This window comes from Poromitra crassiceps (assembly GCF_964638095.1).
Source record: "Poromitra crassiceps genome assembly, chromosome: 7".
NCBI lineage: Eukaryota > Metazoa > Chordata > Actinopteri > Beryciformes > Melamphaidae > Poromitra > Poromitra crassiceps.
The window spans coordinates 2,520,834-2,538,373 of NC_139628.1; the positions used below are offsets into that span (position 1 = coordinate 2,520,834).

Here is a 17,540-nt window from a genome sequence, read left to right on the forward strand (position 1 = left end):
ATGCAGGCCCCTCGCATCAGTCATAGTAAAGCCCAGGGCGAGGAACAGATCAAGACCCATGATGTTGGCTCCCCTCTGTGTGATGTAGAACTTGGTGTCAGGGGCACATTGTTGGTCATATCTGACAGGAAGGCGGGCCACACCCAAAGTGGAGATGGGGGAGTGGCCATAACCCGACAGAGCGTTACCTGCTGCTTCCAAAGGCACGTGTTTGAAGAGTCAATCATACGTGCATTTGTTCAGTATTGACACTTTTGCCCCCGTGTCCACCAGGAGCGGTACGCTTGCTCCACCCACACGACATGTGCAATGCTTGAGTGAGGTCTGTGGGCTCTGTATTGTGTTGATTGGAACAACAGCTGTATCTGAGTGGGCAGGAGGGGAGCGACAGCAGCGTGCAAAATGATTCATCATGTTGCAGTTACGACAGCGCTTGCCCACAGCAGGGCATGACTGATCTCTGGTTGCATGTCTAGAGGAGCCACAGTTATTACAGCACTTGGGCCCGCCCTCTCTAGGGCCTCTGTCCACTCTCTGTACATCCCAACTGTCACTCACCACGTCTGCAGCAGCGGTCCCCGCCGTCTCCTGAGCCACAGTCTGAACTGACGGGGCGAATGACGTCACAGGCTCGTGCACAGCGCGGCCCAACTTGCGCACCTCCGATAGAGCCGTTTCCAACTGCTTCCCAATCACTAACGCATCCGCCAGTGTCATGGAGTCTGGCTCCAGTAACAGCCTCTCTCTCAGCTGGTTACAGGACGTTTTCTCTATCAGTTGGTCCACTATAAGTCCATTCTCTAAAACCCCAAAGTCACAAAGCCTAGCCAGCTCGCGCAAGGCAGACACAAAGTGCGCGACCATCTCACCCGGCTTCTGAGCCCTCTGACGAAACTCAAAGCGGTGCATGCGTCGGCTCCTTCCCGTGCTGAAGTGAGACTTTAGGGCCGTGGTAGCTGTAGCATACGAGCCATCCGTTAACGTGAGTGTGCCGAAGATCCGCTGTCCCTCCTGGCCGAGGCAGTGGCGGAGGAGCGCGCACTTCCTATCCTCTTCCAAATCCGAGTGCCCCAAAGCCAGCAAATAATCCTCAAACGACCTCTGCCATCGATCCCAAAGATCCGCTGTCCCTCCTGGCCGAGGCAGTGGCGGAGGAGCGCGCACTTCCTATCCTCTTCCAAATCCGAGTGCCCCAAAGCCAGCAAATAATCCTCAAACGACCTCTGCCATCGATCCCAGGGAACAGCTGGGTCACTGGGGACGGGTAAAAAAGGTGGCGGCGGCGGCAAAATCAAGTCAGCCATCCTCGCTAAATAGGCTAAATAATCACACCATGTTGCTCGTTTCATGCTCTTTACTTCCCTGCCGTAAACCCACGCTTTTACAACAATGCCGTACATCGGGTGCAGTAACTCTTAAAGGCACAGTAACATGTACCTAAGTTAACAAGGCCAACCAGGCCGTAACATAACGTTATCAGACATAACAACCACCACCAAGCATCCAGTCAGCAATGGGTCGTGCCCGGCCACAACCCATTGCTGCGCAGCAGCTATAATTTTAATTATATTTCATTGGGGATACTGTAATCCTTTAAGGGACCACTCTCATTTGTTTTGAAACCTATAAATAGCATATAATACTATACCTTTCCCCGCTGTGTAAGTACGTTGAGGGCAACGTATACTTATTTATAGTGTGCAGTAGCTATAGTAAAGATAAATTAAAATGTGCAATGTGTATACAGTGTTCCTGGCCATGGCATAAGGGGTTATCATACCAGTTTTTTATAAAGCAGGCTCTGGTAATGTTATACCTTCAAGGATTTTAGTAACCACATACTACTACTGATGTTGTAGAGGTTTTAAAGGCAGCCGTGGGGGACCAGTTCCCACCATCAGCTGTCTCTCTCAAGGGCCTGGCTCAGGTCTTGAAGCTTGCGTTGACACGGGTGTGTCTGCCAGGACACGGTCTAATAATCTCTGAGTACTTCTAATTATCCCGTCCTGTTCCGGACTGCTATTGGCTTCGTCTCCTGAATCACTCTGGATGGGGCGTGGTGTTCGTGGCATAGTTAAGAAGAGCTCATTCTACTTGATGTCATACATCGTCGGCAGGGGCATCACATCTGTCATGATGTCACAGGGCAGCATTGTGATGTCATGGATGGACTCAGGGATGTCATGTGATGGACTCAGAAGGCCCAGAATGTGCCCTGGGAGCTGGCCGGCCCCTGGTGTTGATGCGAAGTCTCCGAAACAACTGACATAATTATTGTTATTGTTATTATTATTGTTATTATTATTGTTATGATTGCTATTATTGTGATTACTATTATTATTAGTATTATTATTATTATTATTATTATTATTATTAGTATAATAATAATAATAATAATAATAATAATAATAATAATAATAACAATAATAATAATAATAAAGTCTGACATTTAGTCATTTCTGGTCATATCAAAATCAAGACTGAGCAATTACAACATTTTGATCAAACACAAATATAAGTAAAATTAATAACAAAAAAGAAGTCAGAGGTCTAATCATAAATCAAAATCTGATTGATTGTCTGTACTACCAACAGGAAAGACAGATCCTCAAGAACAGATTGGAGAGCAATCGAATCAAGCTGGAGTTAAAATAAATATTGCAGTTGAATTCAGGGAATGTGGGGTATAGGGATTTTTTTTTTTTTAGAGGAAACTGGACGAAATAGAAGAATATAGTCAGGATAGTGTTTTAGAAGTCCGTTCTGATCCACACTCCATTTCAGAAGGTGGCGGTAATGCACCATAAGTTGTTTGCCAACCGCCATAAAACACTACTAGAAGAAGAAGAAGCTGGCCTGAGTTTGAAGTTCCTGCGCGGGTTAAGCCATGAAGATGTTCACTTTTTGGCTCTCATCGGATGGTCTCATGGGATTAGCAGTATATTCAACTAAAGTAAGCAGGAAAGGTAAGTCCACTACTAGTAACAAATGAGGTTAGACCAGCCAAATCTGTGTTTTTAAGTCGCGCAAAGTGACGCTAATGGCGTTAGCATTAACGTTAGCATTGAGCTAACGCTAATGTTATGGGCTACGATTGCAACTCCCCAGCAAGCTGTGTTACTGTTAGCCTACATTACTAACGTGATTATAGGTACAGGACACACTGGGCTGATGTACCACAGCCTGCCAGTTAACTTTCAGACCATGTCCGGCTAATTTGAATGAGTTTAGACTTAATTTAGTTTAAAGTGTGTTGTTACTAGTTAGCTTGCTAGCTAGGAGTTCTCTTCACAATGCATGGCTTGCAGAAATGGAAATTCTGGGCCAAACTCAATTTATTTGGTGCAGGGTAATGGATAGCACAACTTAGTTGTGTCTTCTGATTTACTTCTCAACATGTGCTCATTAGCTCAGTGTCTATCAAAGTGTTTGTATGCAAAATGAGAATGTAGTGGGTAGCTTCAGCAGCACACATTGCTGTGTATTAATGTGTAAATGTATTCTTGTTAAGTTAGCTAAGAAAGCAGTATGATGAAACAGTATGAGATTTTGGTTGATTAAATTGATTGAGGACAAGGATGTTTGTACTCTATAGACCAGGAAATAACTGGGAGCCTGTAAGATGTTTCCCACCTGCTGCTGCAGTGTCCTCCCTGAAATCCATCCACAGCTTTCCCCCACCTGGATTTCATCTGTCTCCCTCTGCCTCTATGCTTCAGGTAAAATCTATTAGACTTCTGAGTACAAACTTGCTTGAATGATTCATAATTCACTGTATGAGAGAGTGACTGAGACGCTTTTATAGAAATGTCAGAGAAACCTGTATGTAAGTCATGCCTTTGCATATCTTTGCCAACAGCTACAGTGTGTCTAGCCACATATGTTCCGCTGTTCTCTGTTCCTCTGTGATCCACTCTGAACTCGCGTCACACAGCATAGCATAAGGAAATTGGGGAGTCAAGTGTTCAAAACTCTCTGCTACCAGTCTCCGACGTCCAATCACAGATCCAAAGATATAATAATATCCCTATGGAAGCCAGTAGTTTAGGCGGCAGTTAAAATGATATTCCTGCATGAAACAACCTTTAAAAAGCAGTCTTTCCACAGCCTGTGCTGAATTTACAGCAGGGTGTTTGATCTCACTATCATGGTGCACGCGTCTGAGCAAACATACAACATTGCAGTCACACGGATACGGCAGCACATTGATCAAATCATCAAATCAAGTGTTGAACTTGAATGATTTGTGTCTTGTAAGGACATACAGGCTAGGCACCACAAATATGGTGCATGACAGAAATAAAACTGATCTATCTAGTATCTATCCAGTGCACCTGGGAAGTAAAACTTCATGAAATATTATTATATCTTTGGATCCGCGATTGGACGTCGGAGACGGGTAGGAGAGCGTTTTGAACACTCTACTCCCCCAATTTCCTTATGCTACGCTGTGTGATGCTAGTTGAGAGTGGACCACAGAGGAACGGAGAACAGTCAGGCTGGGGACCTTCAACCTGCCTCTCGTCTCAACATCGCCCAGCAGATACAGGTAGAGCTGTTGTGTGGTGTGTTTCATTTCATGTTCACATGGATGACCAACAGAAGTTTGATGACCACTATTGACAAAGGCGCATTATCTCACAACACTACTATAGACGGTTTTCACAGAATGGCCAGTCCTCCACTTTAATGATTTTTTTAATGCAACAGGAAGTGAGCTGGGGTTCAATTTAGAATGTTTTTGTTGTCAAGTTAAAACCATTTATAATAAGGCATTATGACTGCATACAACCACACATAACATTACACTGCGTCATTGTATGCTAACACACTTGTCTGCTATCTTGTCTCTTGTGTCTGCTTCCAGGGCCAACCAAGTGATGCATCTGCCTCCCCCTCTGTCCAGCCAATGGACACCTCCACTGCCATCCACTCCAACTCCTCACACCTCTTCTGCCCAGTCTGAGGACAACAGCCCATGCTGGACCCAAGTAAGAAAACATCTGCATCTCACACTGGATATGCAGTACAAGCAACTTAAAAAAAAAATCTACTCCAAATTACAGGATTATTATTAACTTGTTGGATTAAATGTGGATGCAGGGGAATGTGATTGGCTCATTGTTGTTATACAATCTCTTTACTTCCACGGTGATAGACAGCTTGAAGTCTGGCATTGTAAGCGTGTATCTAACTTCTGTATCATGATGTACTTACTGCCGGGCACATTATAGAGAGCCAAAGTGAACGTCACTTCCTGCCTTTCTCTCGGTACGAGCATCTGGAAAAATATGAATGGGGGTGAATGGTGAGAGACAATACTTTTTTGATCCCGTTTGAATTCTGCCACGGGGTACACATGTACATTTGTCAATTTAAAAGATAACTTTGCAAGTCAAGAAAGTCGCAGTTTGTTCTGAAACTGAAACGTAAGGTTTAGTTTTGTCAATCAACTACATCTCTCGTGTCTCACAATACGTCACACCATCAACAACGTGGACTGGCAGGAGAGATGTCACTTATGCGACTGGTTGTGCATAGTCTTTCTGATTTATAACTTATAGTGGCAAAAGTTGGTAAAAGTTCTTGACTTGCATGGTTATCTTTTAAATTGACACAAAATTACATTTGTACCCCGTGGCACAATTCAAACAGGATCAAAAAAGTATCGTCTCTCGCCGTTCACTCCATTCATATTTTTTCAGATGCTGGTACAGAGAGAAAGGCAGGAAGTGACGTTCACTTTGGCTCTCTATATAATGTAAATCCAGCTTACAGTCCCTGGCTGGCTCACTATGCTGCTTCCCAGCCGGGGAGAAAGGCGCTGCCGTCATGCCGCCAGGAATGAGCCATGAACCGCGGATGGGACATTGTGAATAGCGATATTCTAGAATGAGAGTTATGAAAAGCCAATTAAATTACATAGGCCTTTGCATTAACATTAATCCAAGTAATCTTTTGCATGCTTATCTGCACAGATATGGACATTTCCGGTGATCTGTGCCTCCTTGTGCTGTTTGATGCCCGCCCGGTAGTGATGCGCGGGTCACCCAGAACAGAATGTCCCGCGGGCTGGGCCGCCCCGCAGGCGGGCTGGGTTGGCAAATTATGAAAATATCGCGGGTGCGGGCGGGGCAGGCTCAGAACGTGACAAAGCAACATTATTAAATAATTTAGAGCAATGAAACACGCAGAGTAATTAACCTTAAAGACGTTAACTCTCTCTCGCATGTAGGTACACACAATCAGACAGACTCCTGCTGCACTCTCTATAGCCTACATGGAGTAAAGAAACGCTTCAATGAGGTAGCCTATGTGCTCTCAAAACAAACACTTTGGAAGGATTATTCGCTGTAATTATTATTTGAAGTGTCCATATAATGCCACCGCAGATTTTCTGTTGTGGACTCGACTGTGATCTATTTGTCAACTTTACTGCAACGTGAGTAGGCTGTGAACAATTGAGTGCGCATGAGGTAATTAAAAGAAATCAGACAGCGAGTCTGGCCGTATCTGCAAGCCGTGTGCGCACCTGCTGCACTACTACGTTTAGCCTACTACTGCAACAATTGAGAGCGCATGAGGTAATTAAAAGAAATGGGGAAGAATAAGAACTGTTTCTGTAGCCTGCCTAGTGCCTACCTCTATACCTGCTACCTCCATTTGAAACACTGCGCGGTCACGCCATCCGCACTTTGGGGAAGCGTAGTCGGTCGCGCTATCTGAAGACCATGGATTAATTGAAGAAAGACCGACATGAAAGCAGCAGCGCAACTCATCCAGAGCAGGCCTAGGCTACAACTGTTGTCGCGCAGGGCAGCATGTGAGTGTCTGTGTGTGTGTGTGTGTCTGTGTGAGAGAGAGAGAGGGGGGAGAGAGACAGAGTTATTAGCTGCTTTGCACACCTTGGAAGCTCTGCTGTGCTCCTCCTGCGTCCGGAGACATATTACATTAAATTGGCCGTTGCGGGCTGCTGGGTTGGGCTGGGTTCGGAATTTTCAGATATTTTAACGGGGCGGGCGGGGCGGGCTGGCTCCGATGACGGGTTGGGTTGGGGCGGGCCTTAAAAAAACCTGACCCGCGCATCACTAGAAAGTAGACATCATTATTGTAGTAAGCTAAATTATTTCATACTTGTAAAATAAAACTAGAGAAATTATTCCATTTTCGATTTGGGTGTTTTGAGAGGGGGGTGGGTCGTTCTCGCGTGGGATCCTTACGTCACCTGACAACTTGGTTTTCACTTTGAAAAACATGTCAAAGAAGCTGTCTGAGAGAGCCAAGTCATTAAAAAAATCGATCCTAACCCCTAAACTAAAGATTATTGCTCCTAAGGGACCCTAAAGCTGCGTTCACACCGACCTATTAAAGTTTTTCGCTGGCATCGAAAATACGCTCTCCGCCCGGGATGAAATATCCCAGCTCGAGCTAAATTACGCTGGCATCAGTCGCTCCCTGTTCAACGCTGATTGGCTGCCGTGTGAGAGTGTGTCAAATATCACACTGGCTTGGAACAAACCGCTGGTTATTGTGTGGCAACAAACCGCATTGACAGCTGACATGAAGGCTACGTTCACACAGCCAGCCTTAGTGCTTGAATCTAATCTTTTCCCACCTAAGTGACTCAGGTCAGTCTTTTTTATGACTGTGTGAACAGTACAAGTCACATTGAAAGTTACTTTTTTAAAGACGACCTGGGCTACTTTCAAATGTGGAAAAACATCAGATTCGAATCTGATGTTTTGGAATGTGACTCCGGTGTGAACAGACATCTTGCCCATATCTGACTTAATGCTTCAATGTGACTTTTACGTCATTCCAGAGCGACATTCGTCACTATTCTGCACTGGCGGGAGGAGGGAGGACCAGATTGTGATTACAAACATGGAGGACAGCTGCGAGGGAGGTAATCAGTGGAGGAACAGTGAGGTTTTAGACCTCATAAGTATTAGCAAGAAGTAGCAGCTATTGCTCCACAGAAAGCCATTATTAAAAAAAAATCTAAAAGCTCTCTTCCTCGCTATCATCTGCACCTATATTCCCTGTCTTCCACTGCACAATAACTTGTAAATTGAACCGTAAACAACAGATGAAACAACATCGTCAGCTACCGCCATGTTTACTGCTGTCTTCTTCTGGGTTTATGTAGAACAGCAGTGTGCTGCACATGCGGGTCACTTCAGGTCCGCGACCTGTTCACACTAGGGATGTCACGATACCAGAAATGTAGTAGTCGATGCCGATACCAGTGAAATTCCACGATACTCGATTCTTTTCGATACCACGGTAAAAATAAAAACAAAGCGATAAATCCCATGTAGTTCAACATACACTCCTTTATTAGAACCATTTGAAGTGATGTGTAGCCTTCATTATTTAAAACAAACAATACTGTGTGCGTTTAAACAGAACAAGTGGCATGTAGCCTTAAAGTAAAGAAAATACAATACTGTGTGGTGATGAGGTTTCTAGTTTCAGTGTAGAGTTTGGGGATCTCTGTGTACATGAAGTAATTCCTACATGGTAGCTCATATCTGGGGTTGAACTTTTCAAGCATTTTCTGGAATCCATGCTTTTCTACGGTGTAGATGTAGATAGGAACTTTGTCCATGCATATGAATTCAGCAACTGCCCAATCTAATTTCCGTGCTTCATGTGAGTCATGGTCATATTTTTTGAGCTTCAGAAAAGCCTCCGTTATTGTTGGCTGTTGCTGCTGCTGTGGCTGTTGCTGGCTTTGCCCTGGCCCTGTCCTCCTGGTCCAAGTCCTCCTCTGGCTCATACTGTGAAAGAAAATATATATTTAATTTAGAAGGTAGGCTACAGCTTAATGACTATAAAAACAACACACACACACACACACACACACACACAGTGCAAGCAGTAGTTTACTGACATGGAGTGGTGACATTTAAAACGTTTTTTTTTTATAGTTTTTTTTGACAGAGTGAACGGTAGCCTATTCCAACCGCGCACACACACACACACAACTAAACAGCAATGCCAGCCTTCCTTCTCAAACAAAACGTTTGATAACTTATTATTTCAGGCTTGTTTAACATTACCTTAGGTAACGTTATTAATAGATGGACAATGACAACATGTGTTAACACGTTGTCAAGTTACGTTACGTTGAAATGAAACGCACTCACCTTGAAATCTTATTATTTCAGGGTTGTTTAACGTTAGCTTAGGTAACGTTATTAATAGATGGGCAATGACAACACGTGTTAACAACACGTTACGTTACGTTGAAATGAAACGCACTCACCTTGAAATCTTTGTAGAGGTCTGGATGTCGGTCTTTTAGATGCTTCGCTAAGTTGGATGTGTTTCCCCCTTTCAGCGTTTGCATACAGGTTTATCGGGTTCAATTATTAATCCATGCTCATCAGCCTCGGCTCGAATCCAAAGTACTTCCATCCCGACTTTTGGTGTTTTTCTTGGCAACTAATGGAGGGGCAGCTGTCGCTGTAGTTGTTGAAGAAGCAGATGCGGGTGCCGCCGCCATGTTGCATGTTGTTCTCCTGTGTGTAGTGTGTGGGTAGGTAGTCACGTGTTCACGGCTGCGAGTCTTAAAAAAAAAAAAAAAGTTGCCAGATAACTGCTGATTTACAGCCCAAAAACAACACAAATGAAGCAACCAGATTTGCCTCCTCGGTTCCCGTCGGTACTTTGGGTATTGGAGGAAAGCGAGTACCGTCACGTTTTCAGAATGTTGGTATCGACTTGGTACCGAAGTATCGGTTCTCATGACATCCCTAGTTCACACTGGAGTCTGATATGGGCCACTTTTAAAAAGTCTGTGTGAACAGCCACACAAAAAATCAGATGTGAGCAACAAGTCAGATTCAAGCACTAATGTTTGCTGTGTGAACATAGCCGAAATGAAGTCTGTACTAGCTCACGTTAGGAGCACGCTGATAGGCTTAGCTTGTAAACAACTACAGTGGCTCGTAGTGGACAAATATCATGACATTGCGTAACGTTATAGCCCCCAGATGTCCGTCAATTATTGTGCCTGTTGACGAGCGATTTAAACAGAGCGACAGAGTGATTCCATAGGGTTGAATCAAGCGACAGAGAGAAAAATAAATATCTCGGTGTGAACACAGCTTTAGGAGCAAGAAATAAATGAGCACAGAATGATTAAAAAATGAGGAGGCTCTAGTTAGTCTCAAGAGATCAGAATGAGCAACAGATTTTTTTGCTATGGTTAGATGGATAACAGTGAAACTATGATCAATATAGTATTTTTTCTATGTTCTCCAATTGTGTTAACTATTAACTACTACTAACTTAACTACTTTATTCAGAATTGACATCACAACATACGTTTACTTGCATTTCACTTATGGTTATCCGCTTGTGTAAAGTAAAGGTAAAGTCCCACTGATTGTCACACACTTGAGTGTGCGAAATTTGTTCTCCGCATTTGACCCATCCCCTGGGGGAGCGGTGAGCGGCAGCAGCACCGAGCTCGGGAATCATATGGTGATCTAACCCCCCAATTCCAACGCTTTGATGCTGAGTGCCAAGCAGGCAGGCAAATGGGTCCCATTTTTATAGTCTTTGGTATGACTCGGCCGGGGATCGAACTCACAACCTCCCAGTCTCAGGGCGGACACTCAAACCACAAGGCCACTGAGCTGGTGTAAGCACACAAATTGAAATATATCATGAAACGACAATGGTTTAAGCAAGTGTACTCAAACTTTTGACTGAGTAATGGCTAACTTAAGTTCTGGCCAAGGGACAACAGTTGGAAATTAGCCATCTGGCTAACACTGTCACATTGACAGTGATGTTATGTGCACTGTAGTGCGAAAGCATGTGAACTAAGCACAAGGCCAAAACACATGCTGTGTGGCACTAAAAATCATTTCCCAAGGTTGGCAGGTCTGCTGTAGCAAGAGTGAGCAAAATCTCAGAACACTGGCAATTGTACAGGAAAGAGGAAATGTCACAATTAAAAAAAAAAAAGATAGTGGAATATCCTCAACTGTTATGTACACAAGGCTGAATTAATTCAGTGATAAGCTCAGTGTCTTCTTGCCCCTAACTGTAACTTCTGTTCCAGCTACTAATGTTGGAGAAGACTTGCTGCACTCACTCTCCCGGGATGAAATCAACAATCTTTTTCCCGGTCCTGAAAACTTCCTGAGGCTGTATGGCACCTTGTGATGTGAGACAAAAGGGTCAGTGCAGGGAGCACGTCAGTGCAACACCAGCCCCCTGCAGGAAGCACCAGCACCCCAGTGCAACACCAAGATCACAGTGATAACATGTATGTGGTATTGCATTTAATATACTGTATGCATCTGTGAGTCTTTGGATGAAAACGTTAGGCCACGCAACAGCTTTAGTGTCTGTCCAGGGATCTTAGTATTCCATTCATTTGTAAGAGTTTGGAAACCTAATATTTCCCAATACTTTTTTCTTCTGATGTAACCTGCAGCCAGCACCCAAGTGCCATGCCGATCTGAAACCAGCAATGCCAGTCACCTGCAATGAGCACCGCAGAGCAACGCCAGGATAGCAGTGATGAAACATGTATGTATTTTTTAATACTCTGTATGCAATATTGCAACAATACATTAGCCCACAGTCCACATACCTTTTGTTTTTGGGTCATGGTTTCACTACGCATTTTATGCATAAGGAGAAAAAAATGCTTCCATTTCTAAAATGGAAGCATGGAAAATGGAAATGCTTATTAGCAAAAAATCTATTTCTGGTCTATAATATGAAAGTATAAAAAAACACTTGCAAATGTAAAAGTGCTTCTTAGCCATGACTACTTGTAGGATAACCTAGGTAATAACATTACGAGACATTGTACATTTTATTTTCGAAGCAAATAGATAGCCGGAGCTACTTTCCTGATAAAACAGGAAATGTCAGGAAAGTAGTCTCTTATGGGGTTGTGTTTCTGTGGCTTTCTCTTTAAAGCTGGAGTGAGTACATTTACAATTGCTGGAGTGAGTACATTTACAATTTGTTTATATAAACAAATGTCCATTACGTTCAAGGCATTGCCAAACAAGTTCCCACAATGCTGTATTTCTCAATATACCAGAGTTTTCAATCCGACACAGTCGTGCCCGACAGGTAGAAAACTCAGGTATACTGAGAAATGCACAGAGAGAGTTATGTGGTGCAGATAGGCTTAATCAGCATTGTGTGAAGTTGTTTTGCAATAGCTGAATATGTGCATAACATAAACATTTGTTTATGTTATGCACTCCAGCTTTAAGCAGCGAGGCCCAGTTCCATGTCTTTACGGTGAGACTTGTGCAGTATATTGGATACTGCATGCCTACATTATGTTTTGTACTTTGTCATTTTCACAATGACATAAGGAGAAGTGTTCACACTGTGATTTTTGTTTTAAGAGTCGCTTTATTGAAACTTGGTTTCAGTATCTGGTCAGCAAAAAAATTATACAAAATCTTTTTCTCCGATTTGATGTATAATGATTGTTTTAACTGTGATGGTTTTTCTAATTGGTAGTTTTCTAATCTTTTACATTGACTTTTGTCATCTAGGTTTCAGAAGACCCAAACGGTTTCCTGCGCCAACAACCTCTATCATCTCCAGTTGTGGTCATCAGTGAGGAAAACTGCATGATCGCCATGGGAGCATGCCAGTGGCGACCTTCGAAAGAGATCGGTTGAAAGAGGGACTTGTCTACCCGATGGCATATTATTATGTCCTACACCTCACTTACTCCAAGTGTGACTCAACAGTGCTCTCAGTACTGCAAGCTGAGATCCACCATGATGCCATCCGTGATGGACATTCAACCCCTTCCTACAAAAAGCCTATGGGCGAATGGAAGGCCTTCATGAGTGAGGTGAGTGTGAGAGAGTGAGGGACAGGCAAATGGAAGGCCTTCATGAGTGTTCTTTTTTTGGAGGAAAAATATATATTGGTCTGCCATCACTGTAGAAATGTCTTAAAACCTTGTCAATTGTTGTCTGAGCTTCAGTTCTGTGTTGTAACAGTCATGTTCTGCCATTTCACATTCAAGACCTTTTAAATGTGTTATTTTTTCGATGTGAATATATATGTTCTCAATCATGATGTTCATTTACGCTGAGTTAAAAATAATTTGCGTGCTTTTAAAACAAATAATTTTATGTTACATGCATGTGACATTGTGTCCATGTGGGGGTGTGCGAAGAGTGCTCCAAGTGGTGCTCTGCTTTAACTCCCTGTCGTGGGCGTCCCCCCCCCTCCTCTCTTTCACTCATTCAGAGCTTCAACACAACAAACATGGCTGCTGTGAGCACATACGGTCTTGTCCGGTCTTGTCTTGGACATGGACAGAGCGAAATATGGGATTATTTTGCTTACGTTACATTGCTGACAGTGACAGGGACTGACACTACATAGCCCGTCAGTAAACAATGTTTAAAAGTGCGGAGGCGAACTGGCGAAGGGAGCTGACCAAACGCCGACAAACATCCCGACTTAAAAGAGCAACAGGTTAGCGAATGTGATCGATAACCTAATTACATTCCCTCAAATAAGTTTTTTATTTTGTGACGAGCAAACATTTTTCACCGTCAGTTTGACGAGGAAATGTGCTCAGTACGAGCGACCCTCTGCCAAGTAACATTATTGAGTCATGACGCTGTTTATTTAATAGGGTGATCTGGTTGTAAAAATAAAACATTTACATCAGAAAGACATTGAAAGCAGTGATTGATAAATGAAATCCAATGTTTTTCTACAAATTGCATCATTGGGAGGTTGATTCTGGCACTCAATATTAAGGGTGGGCAATATATCGATTTTATATCAATATTGTGATATGAGACTATACATGGCAAGGCTGTCCAAACCCTTTTGAATGGGGGCCAGATTTGATAATGTGAAAATACCTGGGGGCCAGCTACTTTCTGTTGTATCTGAATTCTGTTGAATTGATACAGTACATAGAAGTTATGGCAAACTTAGTCTCGACGCCAGACCCATGAGAGTTCTTACGCTGATACACTAGGTTACTGCATGCTGCAGAGCTCTCTCTGGGTCTGGGACACTTTCCCTCAGAGGGCTGGTTATGGGAGGGAACCGTTCACTTGGCCAGTCATATGCCAGTGATGGCTTCAGTCCTCTCCAATCAGTAACGACTTTGCGATCAGACAACACGGGAGGCGCAGCCCATTTGCTCTCTCATCGGTGCTACGACCTGTCACTCATTCAATTTCAACCCGCCTTCAAAACCAGCAGTGGCTGTTAACTGGCACAGACTCACTTATGTAGTATACGGAGCGCAGCGATTCAACGTAATATTTGAGTCTGGGGAGAGACTATGGCAAACTAAGACAGATGGAATTGAATGCTTATGGGAGAGGAGAGTGACTGCTGTGAGGAAGATGTTGAAGATGATGATGGCTAAGACACATCCTTGTTTTACTCCTACTTTGACGTAGAAGGGTCAGACTGTTGTCCACTTATTTGAACGTGGGCTTGCATGCCGTCATGAAATAGCTTTAGAATGGAGAGGAATTTGGGTGGGACTACAAATCGACTGAGTAGGTCCCAGAGTAGCTTTTGATTTACTGTGTCGAATGCCTTCGAGAGATCAATGAAAGCCATATACAGGTCTTGCTTATGTTCTCTGCACTTCTCCTGGATCCAGGCAGTGGTGGCCGATACAAATTGGCACTGACCTCAAACTATCCAATCAGACAAAAGTTGACATTTTCTCGGAAACGGAAGGTCAGATCGAGATGCCTATAAAGGACTATAATATATTTTCTCACCCCAAATCCATCCATGAGTCTCTACGAGTTACAGTTGCAGAGATACGTCCGCCCTGCATGCAGGACTACAGGAGAGACATAGAGGACAGCGAAGTTGGGGGTTTAAGTCACTGATCAAACACTCGATTTCAGTGATTGCTGTCAGAATATAGAGCCATTTAACACTTATTTTAACACAAAAACATTGCTGAATGTACCTTTAATGTGATAATCTAATTTCTTACGTTCTGAAAATAAATCCTGTTTTCTAAAATTCTGTATTCAATGTTGATTTTTTTCTTTTTGTGATACGAAAGTTTTGACATCAACCAGATTTAAATTTCTACCCATGTCTAGCCAACATTGGAGGCTGATGCCTAGCCAACGTTGGAGGCTGATGTCTAGCCAACGTTGGGTTTTAATGGCAACCCCAACCAAAATTCTGTGTCTATATAACGTTGGAGGCTGATGCCTGGCCAACGTTGGAGGTTGACGTCAAAACCCCATGTTGAGTAGACATCAACCCCAACCAAAATTCTATGTCTATCCAATGTTTGAGGCTGTCTATCCAACGTTGGAGGCTGATGTCTAGCCAACGTTGGGGGCTGATGTCTGCCCAACGTTGGGATTTGATGTCAACCCGATTTTAATTTCCAACCAAAATTCTACATCTATCCAATGTTGGATGCTGATGTCTAACCAACGTCAGAGGCTGATGTCTATCCAACGTTGGAGGCTGATGTCTTGCAAACGTTAGGTTTTGACGTCAACCAGATTTTCATTCTCAACCAAAATTCTACATCTATCCAACGTTGGAGGCTGATGTCTATACAACGTTGGGGGCTGATGTCAGCCCAACGTTGGGATTTGATGTCAACCCGATTTTCATTTCCAACCAAAATTCTACATATATCCAACGTTGGATGCTGATGTCTAACCAACGTCAGAGGCTGATGTCTATCCAACGTTGGAGGCTGATGTCTTGCCAACGTTGGGTTTTGACGTCAACCAGATTTTCATTCTCAACCAAAATTCTACATCTATCCAACGTTGGAGGCTGACGTCTATACAACGTTGGGGGCTGATGTCTGCCCAACGTTGGGATTTGATGTCAACCCGATTTTCATTTCCAACCAAAATTCTACATATATCCAACGTTGGATGCTGATGTCTAACCAACATCAGAGGCTGATGTCTATCCAACGTTGGAGGCTGATGTCTTGCCAACGTTGGGTTTTGACGTCAACCAGATTTTCATTCTAAACCAAAATCCTACATCTATCCAACGTTGGAGGCTGACGTCTATACAACGTTGGGGGCTGATGTCTGCCCAACGTTGGGATTTGATGTCAACCCGATTTTCATTCCCAACCAAAATTCCACATCTATCCAATGTTGGATGCTGATGTCTAACCAACGTCAGAGGCTGATGTCTATCCAACGTTGGACGCTGATGTCTTGCCAACGTTGTGTTTTGACGTCAACCCGATTTTCATTCTCAACCAAAATCCAACGTCAGTTCAACGTTGGAGTCCAACGTCGATATGACGTTAAACTGACGTCCCGTGCCAGCTGGGAATCCTCGGCTCTTGTAAAATGAGCCAGAATCCTCAAAAAAACCCTCTGGCAGAACCTACAGTAAAAAAAAAAGGCTGGCAGTGAATGTGTTAAACGTGATTTTCAGAAAATGTTTCAAAAGTCATAACGGGTGTAAGTGAAAGTAGGGTAGACGAAAGCAGGAACTAGTAGGACAGCAGCGGGTCTGTGGAGTTTGACAGTGTCAGTGTCAAGTCAGCACTGACTGTCTGGAGAGAGGGTTAAATACGAGGGATCAGCCGAGCAGCATTTTGGTAAACACACCGCGTCACTGGGTGGCAACGGCAATGGAACCCTATGGAGCCCAAGTGGCGCGAGGCTTGAATGTCTGACTCTAGCCAGTCAGACAGTCAGACAACCTGTTTACATTTAAAAAACTGCCACAGTTCACACAACTTTAACACAACATGCATATAGTATAGCCTACATCAAACTCTTGAGCTACTTCTGCTCTCACTCAGAATGTCAAAATATAAACGATGTCATGTATAGTTTTTGAGATATTACCGTTTGTTTGGCACAACTCATAATATTAACTGCCGCGAGGTTCTGCATTTCTGGGTATCGAATGACGTCACGCTGATTCGTCCTATAGGCCAATTATCAAACATTTTACGAAATGTAGATGGAAGACAATACTAGGAAGCTGTGGTAATATTAGGCACTGCCAGAGCCTGCTACCAAACCACCAAATAAAGAGAACAAACAGGAACAAACTATAAAAGTGCACTCGGTGGAGTGCAGATCTCCGCCAGGACCGCGTTTTCCCCCAAGCTGACCCATAGACCATGTGTGTGACGAGACATCGTCTGAATGCAATGCGTTAGTGTAGTGTTTCTCAAGGTAGGTGGTACTTGCGCCCCCCCCTGCTGGTGGTACTTGATCCCTGGAATCCCAGTGTTTAAATTATGAAATAAACCCAACTTTAAAAGCAATTGTAAAACATGTTTATCTATCAAAATAATACTACGAATGAAAATAAACTTGTGATCATTGAAATTGAGGTTTATTTTGTTGTCTTGAGATTTAGAAACAAATATTTGTTTCTGACGGACACTATACCTGTTGCGCATGCACAATTACCTGCCCGCCCCGCATGGTTACACAAGTGGTGAACAAAGACGAGGAGGGATGCTAAAGTGGATCAAAACAGGAGGGAATCATAAAAGAGCTGTAGTAGAGGAGAGCAGC

General features: G+C 43.5%; 1 long non-coding RNA gene across 1 annotated transcript; it reads left to right on the forward strand.

The window, feature by feature from the left end:
• Positions 1–4,441: 4,441 nt before the first annotated feature.
• On the forward strand, positions 4,442–11,169 carry LOC310780202. Its single transcript, XR_014552916.1, has 3 exons — positions 4,442–4,549; positions 4,868–4,991; positions 11,081–11,169. It is a non-coding gene; the product is annotated as an uncharacterized lncRNA (long non-coding RNA).
• The last annotated feature ends 6,371 nt before the right edge of the window (positions 11,170–17,540 follow it).